The following is an 11,114-nucleotide window of genomic DNA, read 5'->3' on the forward strand; positions in this document are numbered from 1 at the left end:
ATGTGGTATTAGTGTTATTTGCCTAGAGCTTAATTTTAGCTCCTGATCCATTGTGGTCAGAGGTACCTGTTCTCGAGGATTGGTAAGTCAGGTACACTTGAAATATATAGAAAGTCGGAATCCCGAATTGCTGATAGCGCTGTGAAGGTTACCTGATTCACGAAAATTTATTGATGGGCCCAATTAGTCTATATATTTTGGTGAATAAGGGTCAGGTGACCTGCGCGCTCTATCAGTAATTTTCTGGTTAGCAGAGGGATGGTTAGGACTAGTTAAGATAGGCAGATAAGATGTTTTGTGAATAAACCGTGAATCTATAACATGTGCTGCTAAAATTTTATTGCTGCTAAAATATTTTTCTGCTAAAACCGATCGGAAATATTGCTTTGAAAATGTTATAAAATGTTTTGAAATTATATTTTATGAAATGCTGCTATATTATTGCATGTGATTAACAAATTGTTAGTGATTGTTCTATGTTGTCTGGAATCCCCGGGCAATAGTATAGCGGGTGGTGAGCAGAATCCACCTAGCTGTGAGGTCACTGGCTGCGAGGAAGATTAGTGCATGGTTAGGTAAAACCGGAAGCGCTAATTAGGACCTTTTTCTAAGTGAATAATTGAATAAATGATAGCAACGAGTCCACTAATGAAACTTTAGTTGTGATATTACCTAGTAAGGGTCACACAAGGAAGGAGTAGTAGGTTCATCGGAGCTTGAATGATAGCAAAGGAGTGCCTTGGTGAAACTTTTGACTTGGTATATATCCCGAAAAGAGTGGATGAGTCGAAGAAGTAACAGGTTCTCTAATGCTTGTGTGAAAGGGTAGGCAGAAGGGTCTATCCATAGTGATTGAAAAGTAGACAGAAGTGGTTTACTTGCAGTGAAACAAAAACCTTCTTTCTTTTTAAGACACTCGAGCACAGTGGCGAATGTTATACGTTGTTAACTAAATCGAGCACTTGCACTTTAAAAAAAATTCAAAGTTTCCGTTACCTTGTGAAGGAGGGAGTCGGTCGCAAAGCCGCGCTGACGTCACTCCGTGCCGCGCTGGTATTGGTTGAAACAGCGGGTGTGTAACGAAGCTGGTATTGTAAAGGAGGGGTGAGTGCCGAAACGTGAGACCACGTCTCGCGAAAAAGGCCGAGCACCCATTGGTTGAAATTATTTGCAATCACAGGATTGATTGGTTGTTGCATCTGTTGAGAGACGCGCTGGTATTGGAGGAAGATTTGTAAACAAAGAGGTTGTAGCTGATCACTGACCTTTTAGTTACACAGCCTATGTGGTATCCCAAATTCTTACCTGATCCACAACTTTTATGGTTTCACAAGGATCAGATGCTAAGAGGTAGACCTTACAATATGTACGGAAGCAAGAGAAAAATGTCATTTGCTGATAAGATCAAGAATTACTTTAATAAAGACAAGCCCATTAGAACTAGAGAAGGTGTAATTATTCCACAACCTAATACTCCTGCATCATTTATGATGTTCGACAAAGGGTATCATACCTGTATATGGCTGGAGAACCGGGTAAAATACACTGAAGATGACAGAATCCTAGCATTTCCCTTAGATGGTACCTTTAATAGTAGAATTTTGTTTAATTTAAGGACCCGAATGAATGACTTACATCCCAGACCAAGGTTGACTCAGTATGAGGCTTTAGAAGAATGGGAGATTGAGGCCTTAGAAAGAGACAGACCCAGAATGGATAAGCGAGTGAGCAAATGGTACCTGAAATTGCAGTGAGATGCCAAAGAAAAAAAGATGAAACAGTGGAGACAGAATATGATGGTTGAGGGACTATTTCCAATGTTTGGTATAAATGAACCTGTGGGAGGGAAAAGATCAGATAAAACCCGACACCTAAGGTCTGCAGGTGATTCGGAAGATGAGTACCTGGAGGATTTATTAATGAAAAATCCACCACCATATGATGAGGAATCCAGGTCTTTGAGCTCGAAAAACCATTCTTTAGACCTCCTAGAAGGAGAAGTGCTAGTGAAACAGATACAGCAGGTATAGGCAATAGGCAAACTGGTGGAGATGGATTTTGTAGACCTGACCCTACTGTCCCAAATTATAGACCGTTCGGTGAAGAGAGATCCTGTGTGACAGCCCCAACTGCCCGAGCCTGTATCCTCCTTTAGTTCCACAAGTATTACATGATGCATCAGTTGACAGGGCTTTACATGAACGAGAAAAGGAAGCCTTGATAAAACAGTGAAATGAACTCATTCAGACCATAGCTCAGATAAATCCCAGTCCCGAAGCCCTGACAATTCCAGTAACTATTGGTCCCGTTGTTCCTCTTTATAGGGATAGACAGGCTAGTCCAAAAACACCAGTCATTACACCACCTGTAGCACCACCCAGAAGAGAGCCTCTCATAGTTGATGATCAGGTGGCAAGCGAATGCGAATCTGTAATTTCCCTGATGGATCTGCCCATAAGGGAGCCAGAAAGTAGTATACCACGGACGCGAACTCAGGCCAGGGCCAAGGAAGTCCTGATAGAAACAGCTTCAGGGACCTGGAGTGCCACAGTAGTGACTCCGGAGGAATTAGATTGTTGGACCCGAAAAATAGAAAAAGAAACTCCCCAGCCCAAACCTTTAGATATTTACAAACTAAGAATAGAAATGGAGGAACTAATAGCCGGAAATGTGGGATTAGACAGATTGAACACTCTTAGTGAGGAGGAGTTACTGTTTATAAGCAAGAGCCTTACCCGAAACACCAGAGTGTTCCATGAGAAACTAATGGACACTGCAGCTAATATGGGAATAGATGTTAGCAAATCCAAAGTCTTACAAAAACCATACAGAACTGAGTTTTCAGACAAGGACCTGGAGAACATGAATGTGTCAGGGAAAAAGGTACAGATAAAAGAATTGTTGAATTTGCTGCAGAAATGGGGGGACTTAGAAAAATGAAAAACCAGGTGGGCAAATAAAAAGGAAGATAGTAAGGCCAGACCAAAGACTTCTGAATACGTTCTAAAGGAAGTCGATAAGCCAGAAACCTTGTATCCCATGAGAGAAGTGCCAGGGGGAAAATATGTACATGTGCCATGGTCCCGACAGGATATTGTGTCCTTTACAAATGACTTCCCAAAATTGAGAGAGAAACCAGTGGAGTGGTATAGGCAGGTCGAGAGATTTGTCAAAGTCCAAAAGTGCCTCCTGAAGGACCTAGATGGGTTCTTCGACATTGTAGTACCTGTAGATTTATGGACAGAATGTAAAATTGCAGTTGATTGGCCTAGTGAGGAGTATGAAAGGGACTCAAGAACAGGAGCTCCCTCTCCGAATGTGATGAGGCAGTATGACAAGGTAATACAATACTTGAAAGGGAAAGTGCCAGCCAAAGAAACTGATTGGACCCGCATAGATCGAACTACCCAAAATCGTGATGAAACTGGTCATTCCTATTATGAACGACTGTTAGAGGTGTTCAAGACCTACAGTGGAATCGATAATATTGAAATGAAGGATATGACCCATTTCATTTATCGATTCGTGTTGGGATTGAGACCTGAGATCTCCCAGTGGATCAGAGACAACAAGATCTGTTGGCAGGGTAAACCTGTAGATGAGGTCCTGAAGTATGGAAAATACTGCGAGGACGAGATGGAAAACAAACGGAAGGCCCTAAAAGAGAAGGTAATGTGGGCTCAAGTGAAATTGGTGGAACAACAAGAAAAGCAGTTAAGTAAAATAAATAATAACACCCCGAATACAGGTACTGGGGGAGGAGGGAAACCCCGAACTAAAATGAGTCAAGAGGAGGCTATGAAAAAGTTTCCCTGTCATGGGTGCGGTCAGTTAGGGCACTGGAGAGACGAATGTCCGATTTACAGACTGGTAATGTCCAAAATAATGATTTAAATCCACAGGCGCAGAAAGAGGGGCCCTGAAAGACCCAGCAACAGGTAAAACAGAGTCAGTTGCCTCGTGCACCTAGGCCTAATTATAAGAACAAAAATCAGCAGAATGAGACAGTTCAGGTGTGGGAAGGAAGGGAGGATAGAAATGCAGCAACCTCGCAATTCCTGTTGACTGATACATTCCTCTGTGATGAACCTTACTGACGGAGCCTGAGGGGGGAGGACGAGGAATGCGTACTTGGCGCCTCCTTGCCGGTAGACCAGTCAGGACCATACATTGAAGGAAAGGTTGAAGGAAATGATGTCACCTTTCTATTGGACACTGGTGCTCCCATTCTACTGTGAGAACAGCAGACGTTCCTAACCTACCCCTCTCGGGAGAAGCAATCCAAGTAGTGGGTGTGTCAAACCAGATAAGTAGTACTCCAGTAATAGAACCAATGGAGATTTCGATAGGGAATTTTAAAGAAATGCACAGATTTGTGGTCTGTGATTCTAGTCCTGTGAAATTATTGGGACGTGATTTGCTGTGCAAAATGAACTGCACCATCTTTTGCACACCAAAAGGCGTTGAAATCCAGACTCCAGATGAAGACGGATTGTACAAATTAATGTTGCTAAGGCCTGACTCAGAAATTAAGAAATTGACAATGCTAGATTTACCTGAAGAGCTCCAACAGACAGTGATACCAGAAGTGTGGGATTTCACTGCAAAGGATGTAGGACTAATGGCAAATGTAGACCTGATTCAAATAGCCATAAAACCAAATGCAGTTTACCCGAATTCCAAGCAGTATAAAATGAACGCAGAAGTGAAACCCGGAGTTGCCCTCGAAATAAAAAGATTGCTAGAAGCCAACATCATACAGGAAGTAATGAGCAGTCCTTGTAATTCACCCATAATTGGAATCAAAAAGCCTAGTGGGAAGTACAGGGTAGTGCAAGACCTGCGCAAGGTAAACAAGATTGTTGTCCCTTGCTGTCCTATTATGCCAAACCCCGCAGTGATTTTGTACCAAATTCCATGGAATGCTGGATGGTTTACCGTCATTGACTTGTGTCACGCATTCTTTTCTATCCCATTGCATCCAGACAGCAAATTTCTTTTCTCATTTGAATTCGACAGTCATGTCTATGTCTGGAATCGTGTCCCTCAAGGGTACACAGAGAGTCCTTCCATTTTCAATCAGATTTTAAAAAGATGCCTTGAATCATTAGTCCTACCTGGAGAATCAGTTTTGGTCCAGTACATAGACGACCTCCTGGTGGCGTCTAAAAGTCGGAACGACTGTGTTACTGATACCATTGCATTGTTGAACCATCTGGGTAAAGGAGGGCATAAGGTCTCGCCAGACAAATTACAGTTCTGCAAAAATTCAGTGAAATATCTGGGGCACCAGATAGAAAAAGGTATCCGGAAAGTTACTTCAGAAAGGATTAGGATAATTCGAGACATGGAATTACCCCGTACTCAAAAAGACATCAGAATGTTCCTGGGGGTGGTAGGGTACTGTAGACAGTGGATTGTGGGATTTGCAGTCCTAACTAAACCATTGATAAAAATGACCAAGAAAGGAGCAAAAGATCCAGTCGAGTGGGATGATGAAAGCATGACATCCTGGATAAAATTACGAAACTGTTTGTGTTCAGCTCCTGCATTAGGAATGCCTGACTATTCAAAAGATTTTGCCTTGTTTTGTGACACACGAGACAATTGTGCGCTCTCAGTCCTAACTCAAATTCATGGTCTAACTAGACGTCCGGTGGCATACTTCTCTGCTACCTTAGATCCAGTGGCTGCTGGATTGCCTGGATGTTTGAAAGCAGTAGCTGCAACCTGCACGAGTCTTGAACAAAGTGAGTCCATTGTCATGGGACATCCAGTAACTGTGTACGTTCCGCATGCAGTTGTAATCCTACTGACCCGGACCAAGACTCAGTACCTCACACATAGTCGGCTGACTAAATATGAGAGGATTTTAGTGGGTGCTGCCAATGTAACTATCACTAGATGTAATATACTGAACCCAGCAACTCTATTACCAAATACGCTGGCTGCAGAAGTCAGGGAAGAGGTTGAGCATAATTGCATTGATCTCACTGAATATAGCACAAAACCACGTCCAGATATTAAGGAAACAGCTTTGCCCATAGAAGACATGGAATTGTTTGTGAATGGCTCATGTTTGAGACATGAGGATGGAGGCCTAAGTGCTGCCTATGCTGTGGTTACCCTAGCCAAAACAATAGAAGCATCCTACCTATTTGGAGTAAAATCTGCACAAGTAGCCGAATTGGTTGCATTGACAAGAGCTTGTAAAATTGCGAAAAATAAGAGAGTAACCATATACACGGATAGCCAGTATGGTTACGGGGTTGTGCATGACTTCGGCCAATTATGGCTGCAAAGAGAATTCATGACTTCCTCAGGTACCCCTATCAGAAATGGAAAAGTGGTACAGAACCTACTGGAAGCAATCCAGTTACCAGAAGAATTGGCATTGGTCAAGTGTGCTGCTCACAAATCTGGCAACGACAATGTGACAGCTGGTAACCGTTATGCTGACCAAATAGCCCAATATTGTGCCCGAAACAAAATGTCATTGAACATCACATTGGGAGGAGTCGGAAACAGCTGCCAACTTATGGTGTTTGAGGATGTATCAACTTGGGAGGAACTGAAAGGGTTGCACCAGGCAGCAGAGCCAGAAGAAAAAGAAAGATGGGAGAAAGATGATTGCCATCCAAGGGATAGAGATGGTATCATTGTTCATAAGGATGGTATGCCTGTGTTACCAGACAGTATGGTCGCTTCTATGGCAAGACTAATCCATGGAGATACACACATAGGGAGAGATGCAATGGTTCGTGTTTTTAAACAAACATGGTACAGTTCGAAGTTCAGGAACATTGCAGAGGCACTTTGCCAGAGGTGCTTAACTTGTCAGCAGTTTAATCCTGGAAAGAAAACAGTGGTGTTGTCCAGTACAATTTGAAAAGCAGAAGGCCCTTTTATCAGACTACAGGTTGACTTTATTCAGTTACCCCTTTGCAGAGGACATAGGTATGTTCTTGTCATAGTCTGCCCATTTTCAAAATGGGTAGAAGCTTACCCAGCCAAGAAAAATGATGCCATTGCTGTAGCCAAATTGTTACTAAGGGAACTGATACCTAGGTACGGTTTTCCAGTCACAGTTGAATTGGACAGAGGTGGGCATTTTGCCAAACACGTAATAACTCAGCTTTTTGAGGCATTTAAAATTACCCAAAAACTGCACTGTGCATATCATCCAGTGGCTTCTGGAGTAGTAGAACAGCTGAATGGCACTATAAAGTCAAGGCTGGGAAAGATGTGTAACTCTACTGGATTGAATTGGATAGATGCTTTGCCCCTTGTCCTGATGGGACTGAGAAGCATTCCAGACCGAAACACAGGCCTGAGTCCCCATGAGATACTAATGGGAAGAGTGATGCGGCAGGCATGGGTACCAGGACACAAACTGCTAAGTATTTCTGATGATTTGGTACTAGAATACTGCAAGCAGCTGGGTGACCAAGTGCGTTCTATCTCTCACCAGATTGGGGAAGGCGCCGTAGCCAGGCCCACAACTCCAGTCCATAATTTGAAACCAGGAGATTGGGTTGTGCTTAAGAAACACACCCGAAAGAGTTGCCTAGCACCGAAGTGGGGAAAGCCAAGGCAAGTGATTCTCATCACTACGACTGCGGTGAAATGTGCAGGTGTGCCAAAGTGGATCCATACAAGTCATACCAAAAGAGTGACTGAAAAGGAAGCGGCTGAGGCTGAAGGTTGCGCAGCTGAAGGGTCTCCAGACAATGGTCCTGAAGTAGCTGAGGACGAACAACTAAGCACCAGCCAAGACGAATGGTATCCTGCAGATGATCTGGCTCTTGATCCAATAAGAACCAGAAGATACACCTACTTAGATAGAGAGTGGGATAGTGAGGATTAGACAGGACTAGGAAGAGAAAATCAGATAATCGAAATCCATGACAGATCGGATGAAGAAGGAGGTCAGCTAGGGACAGAACAGGTCATCGACACACCTCCCACAACTCCAGAAACAGAAAAGGAACAATTAAAAGTTAGGGCGGAAATTCATGCGGAAGAAGATCAAGGGTTCGAAGTGCATGAACAAGATCAGATAGGAATAGACGAACGTGTTCAGGAAACAGAATTTGAAACAAACAAAAGTCAAAATCAGCATACACCTGAACCAGGCCAGTTTAGCAACCAGGCAGAAGAAACTGTAATAAGACCTGGGACTAGTCAGACAGAAAGAGAAGACGGAAGTGTCGAAATAGCTGTGCCACAACTGAATGAAAACAAAAGAGCTCGTGAAGAAAGCCAAGTTATAGTACCAGTTAAAAGACTTAAAAAGAAGAAAGATGAACCAAGATTCATAAAAAGACTAAAACTGAGATTGAAAACTGTGGAAGAAAAGCTAGAAGACCGAAAGAAGGCTGCCAGTGAAAAGGAAAGGGTTGGAAACAAGCCTCAAAGACGGAGTGACAGAATAAAAAGACAAAACAAGAAATATCGGAATCCTGAATGGACTTACCTAGTACTAGAAAAATTTGAAGACCTCGAAATAAGTGACGAGAGTGACGAAGAATCGATTGCTGATCAGGGTTCCGAAGAAGAAGACCCCCACCTGAAATTTTAACCTGCGTAAGCCACCTGTGTAAAATTACAAAGAGGGGTTGAAAAACTTCTTCTAAGCCAAAAATGTCTGATTCAAATGTGAATAGAAGACCTAGACAGAATTGCTGTAAAACATGCTGTAAAATATGCTTGTGTAGTGTAGCAATAGTACCAATAGTATGGATAGGACTAACAGTCTTAATACCTTTTATGATAAGCAAAGATTCTAACCTGTATCCTACTAAAATAGTGACGAAAGACTCAGATGTTTTGCCGACAGAAGAAACACCACAAAGTGTAGAAAGACGTGAGAAAACCTCTAGCCTTAAACAGACAAAAGGGGACGTAGATGCATCAGACGAAGGAGGACTACATTATCACAGAATAAGAAACAGGACACATTTAAATGTTTGTTTGTAAAGCTTTTATTCGACAATTTGCCATAAAGCCAACACATATAAAATACATTTAGACAATCTTAAAAACAAAGTTACATCTTGTGGAAGAATACAGTGTAAACGAATATACAGTCCCCATACAAAAAATCACAAGTTATTTACAATTCATAATGAGATACTTTACATTACCACCTTTCAAGGAGATTTACAGACCTAAGATTAAAAACAACTATATACATTCTATAAATAGTTAAAAAAGCCAGTGTTAAAAAGAAGCTTTTTGTCTATGTTTTAAAACCATGTTTTTTCCTTATCAAGCAGATACTATGAAGGAAGCGACTGACTCCAAAAGTTATCAGGCGAATATTCGAAGATCTAAGTAATCTTTCAGCCTCTTTGTATGAACGTATGCCCAAGTTTTTACAGAGCGGTTTAATCCATTTTATACGTTGAAATTTATACAATGGGCAAAAAAAGAGGATATGAGCCTCATCTTCCTTTTGTTTCAGGTCACACAGTTTGCAATATGAGTCATTTCTGTTAGGATTAGAATTTAAATGTATTTGCAAATCTTTTAGTTCACTATGTAGAAGCTATGGAAATAGAAGACTGTTATGTCTGCATGAAGCTACCCACTTCTGTAGCTGAAGGTGTGACCTATCACCATTTACCCCTAACCTATGGAATATTCCTGTAGCATTTTAGCAAGCCTCTTCTATAGAGGAACTTTAGAGTATTACTATTCTAACTCAGACGTAATATTTTCTGAACTTCCTATTCGGGGAAACCTGAACATTGTACATATCAAGAGTGACGTGACTCGTTATATGGGAGAATACTTTCTGACTATAGGTGACATAGATTTAGGTGAAGCACACAGAAATAATTTGACCTGTTCATTACATGAACAAGAAAAGATGTTTTTAAACATGGCAGAAAAGAGAAGGGAAAGTTTCCAAAGAAAGGCCAATGACAAAAGACAAAAAACTCCTAAATGGGCAGAAAACATAGAAAGCACCTCAAAGGTGAAGAGAACGCTGCACTGTTACTGGATTTCGAAAGAAAGGGGAAACTTTGTCTTCATAGAGAAAAGACTAGTTATTATAACAATGTATTCATCGGTTCCAGTGAATGCGAACAGAATTATAAGGTAATTGGAGGTTGGGGTTTCAAAAATGGGTCAGAACCTGTGTTTCCCGGAATTTATTATATATGTGGAAACAAGGCTTATTTCAAATTACCGGATCACTGGTATGGAAGCTGCTATTTTGGCATTGTCTTCCCGAAAATATGCCATGTGAATGACGACGCTGGAAGCAATGAAAATACTAATGGTTTAGTGCGGAGTAGAAGAGAAAGTGTAGGAGAAATAATAGGTGATATATTTAGTGCATTGATACCTGGAGTGGGAGTGGTTCTGAATACACACCGAATTTGCAAATTGTCTACAGTGGTGGATCGGTTATCTACTGACACTGCTGCTGGATTCTTGCTGGTCAATACCGAACTGGTTGCGATCAGATCAATGGCTTTACAAAATAGACTTGCTCTTGATACCTTATTGGCAAAAGAGGGCGGAGTCTGTAGAATGTTGAAAGCGCAGCATTGTTGCACTTACATTCCAGATAAAAGTGTTGAAATTAAGAAATATGTGAGAAACATAACTAATTTGGAAAAGGGGCTCAAACCACTGGAGGTTGACAGTGCCTGGAAGAGACTAACTGATGGTCTCTCCTCTGTAGGTAGTTGGTTTTCTAACATAGGTAAAAGTCTTGTGAGTAAACTACTGATGCCAATAGCAGGTTAATTTAATTGTGCTAATAATAATAATTTGTTGCAAATGCCAGAAATGCAAAAAGAAGTATGCTGTGAACAAGAGAGGAGTGAAAAGGAATGTTGATGAGCTTGAATTAGAAGAGCTGAAAAATCAAATTTATAAAAAGGCAAAGAATTTCCATCCTAATAAGGATGCAGGGAAAAGGCTTAACAACAAATTTGTTGAGATTGAGATGGATGAAATATGAAAGAAAAGTTGGCATCTGGTTCCATTAATAGTGATGATAGTAAATATCATCAAAGAGGGGATTGATGGAGCAAGGATTCGCATGTTACGCGACTTGCTTGAATTCAAACCCCTCGCTTAACATTTAAAGTACT

Source organism: Lissotriton vulgaris, chromosome 1_1 (assembly GCF_964263255.1).
Source record: "Lissotriton vulgaris chromosome 1_1, aLisVul1.2, whole genome shotgun sequence".
Classification (NCBI taxonomy): domain Eukaryota; kingdom Metazoa; phylum Chordata; class Amphibia; order Caudata; family Salamandridae; genus Lissotriton; species Lissotriton vulgaris.